We start from the raw sequence: 3,497 nt of genomic DNA, 5'->3' as shown, positions 1-3,497 counted from the left end.
AATCAAAATAAATACAGTGATAGTGATTTAAAACATCAAAATAAATACAGTGATCGTGATTTAAAACATCACAACACCCTGTATAAGTGGCTGGTTTGTAAACAAAATATGAAAGACACTGACATAGTTGTTTGTCCTAGACCCAAAACCCATCTTAACATGTAGGAAATGTGAGGGGGAAAGGTAAAGGACAAAGCCCCACCAACCCTATTCTCATTGTCGCTAGATGTGCCATCAAAAAGGGCCTATGGCTTGGATTGATCTAGGGATTTGTTGATGTCATTCCTGGATGGGTAGATACCTTTCTCTTGTGGAAATTGTGCTAGAATAGTAAGAGCTTCAACAATAATATGCTTGGGGATTTAAGAATTTTCCTAGAAGATGACCTTATTTTGAGCTAGCTAAATCTCCTACCATATGATTAGAGGGAGAGCTCTAGATGCACAAGATGTTGAATCATAGTGTCATTCCTTTCACTTTGACTCCAAGGATTCCCCTTCCCAATTTTTGTTATGACCTATTGTTGATTTACATGAATCCCATACTTTCTTAAAAAAAAAAGCATTACTTGAATATATGCTCAATGGATTTTTCACCAGTCCCAATGGCGAAGTGCCTCGTACTTCCCATGTGGGTGCCTTTTTGGCCATCAAACACCACATAAGGATTTTGGCTTTAGTTGGACATTTTGCCTTCTTGATTGCCTTCCACCACCACTTATAAAGATTATATGTCCAAAAAAACATAATTCATTTTATAGTTAAAAAAAAAAATTATCCCCATGTGGGACAATAGAGTGGTTGGTACAATGAGGTGTTATCCCCTCCATTTGGTTTCACCTATTGTACCCTTAAGTTTGATCTTGGGCCTCACTTAGAATACTCCAACAAGTTATTCGATTGACCATGGTAAAAAAATAATTTTTTATATATATTATTTTAATTTGATTTTATAACATTTTTAAATTAAATTCAAAAGTAAAAAAGAGCATATAAATCTCAATCCTCTATTGTTGATTATAAAGGTGAAATCTTTGTCATATATCTAACGAGCCTACATCCATCAACTTCAAATCTATCAAATGTCAAGAGGGATCAAATCCCTCAAGGTGCAAACCTCTCTTTTTTTAGTGCAAAACTTAAGGAAAGATTTACACTTCTAGAGATTTGCTCACTATGGGTGCTTGATAGATCCAGAGTTAAGATGGATCTAGGCTCATTTAATTATTAATAATCAATGATTTTATTATTTTATTTAATTTAATTTTTATGTTTATGTTTATGTAATTTAACTATCTAACGAGTTTAGATCCATCGTAAGTCCAAATCTATCAAACACCAACAGGGATCAAATCTCTCAAGGTGCAACCTTTTTTTAGTGTAAAACTCTCTCAAAGCAAACCCCTTTTTAGAGTGTAAAACTTGAGGAAATATTTGCACTTCTAGAGATTTGATTGCTTTGGGCATTTGATTGATCCAGTGTTAAGATGGATCTATGCTGGTTTAATAATTAATAATTATTATTATTATTATTATTATTTAAATTTGTATTTTTATATAATTTAATCAAGTCAAAATGTTTTAATTAATGATTATAATTGTTTTTTATGTAATTTGAGCAAGTAAAAATGTTTACATAACATAAAATCACTTTACATATATCTCATATTGGGTCGGAGGGTATCTCTCGGTGCATTAATTATGATAAGCCTAGATCCATCTTAATTTCAGATCTGCCAAGGGTCGAGAGGAATCAAATCACTTTTCATTCTAAAAGAGGTTTGCATCTCAAGAGATTTGATCCCTTCGGATGCTTGGTAGATCTAGAGTTAAGATGGATCTAAACTTATTTAATTATTAAGAAATAATAATTACTATTATTATTATTTTTTTTAAATTTTATATAATTTTTTTGAGTCAATGTAACAACCTCGAGTTAAATTTCATGTAATAAAGGATAATAAAGGCAAAATAAGACCAAGGTCATGGGACACGTATTCCAAGCTGAATGTTGTGAAAACATTATACTGGGCATAACTTTTGGTTTATTTAAGGCTATGGAAATTAACAAAGGCAAAGAGGCAATAATTGAAATTTATTTATGATAAATAAACAAAAATAAGAGAAAAGGAGGGTAAAGAGACACATATTTTCATGCAAGGGAAATTAGAGGAAAATGAAGGAAAATGAAGGAAAAATCAATGATAAAAAGGAACCCGAGAATCAGTTGACAACTTTTTCCCATCTTTGGAGCAGGTGTAGCAAAGTAAAGAGAACAAGCACTTGGATAAGAAAGCAAAGGAAGGAAAGGGAGAAGCGAAGGAAAGAGAAGGAAAGCAAGGAGAAGGTTGGATCAACAAATGTAACAAAAAGATCTTGCAGGTAATAGATTGCATGTGTGATTTCCTTACTAGTGTGTGAATGCATTGTACATGCATTTGTTTATTTGGTTCATTTGTTGTCATTGACATGGGTTTTTCCTGGAGTGACAGTGGTTTCAACCTCTCCTTGTCATTTCATGGATAGCCATGGTGTGATGGAATTTGTTCTTGGTTGAGCTTTGGATTACCAAAAGGTTTATGAATCGGGTGAGGTGGTCTTAGTAAAAATCCCAAGGGTTGGGGGTGGAGATGGTTTTATCCACTAAGCCCTCGATAGGTGGGTGGAAACAAGAAAATTCCTCAAGGTATGGTGAAGAAATTATGAGGCATCCAAGCTTGGTTTGGTTTTGTGATCTCGGGGCTAGTTTAGGTGAGATAACAGTAGCTCTAGAATGGAGGTGGTTTAACCTTTGGAGTCCCTGGTTGATAAGGTCTTGATTTGTCCCATGACATCCCACATTCATGCTTGGAATATGGCACGGGAGTGATTGGCTGAAACAAATATTTGGTTCAGCGAAATTTATGATTGGGTGTTACGTGGAAGTCCCTGACTTGGTTAGCTTTTGCATAAGTTAATAAGAGTTATTTTCCTATTGTTATCTATGAGCATCTGTACTTATTATTATGTTGATTTGATGGTTGATTTGTCATGATTAATATTATGGCTATATGCTGGTTATAAGCATGGTTCTATGTTGTGCTCTATCTATGGCTCTTGTTTATGATTTGATAAGTATTTGAATAGTTTATGAATACACGGGCTAGCAAGTGGTATTGCATCTACTTGAGAGGGAATTATACCTCAATGATTTTAATATGAATTTCAGATATTTAAGATCATAAATGCATTCATGATCTATAACTCACATGTTTACCATATGTCTAGTGTGTTTTAGGAAGTCTAGGTCAAGTTCTTGCTTCAAGATTGAATGTTTGGTATTATTATTACCTTAAATTATGATTATGGAAAGTTACAGGAAGTTTTGGATAGTGGTATAGAGGTTATCCTGGAAAAGTGGCTCAGATCTCGGGACCACTAGCACAGAATAGAGGAAACTAGGTCATAACTGCATGGAATCATGCATAAGCATGCGATTGGAGGCATAAAACCACTCTT

This window comes from Pinus tabuliformis, chromosome 4_2 (assembly GCF_031772625.1).
Source record: "Pinus tabuliformis cultivar Carrire ecotype Pingquan chromosome 4_2, CPIR1, whole genome shotgun sequence".
Classification (NCBI taxonomy): domain Eukaryota; kingdom Viridiplantae; phylum Streptophyta; class Pinopsida; order Pinales; family Pinaceae; genus Pinus; species Pinus tabuliformis.
This window is presented reverse-complemented; position numbering follows the sequence as displayed.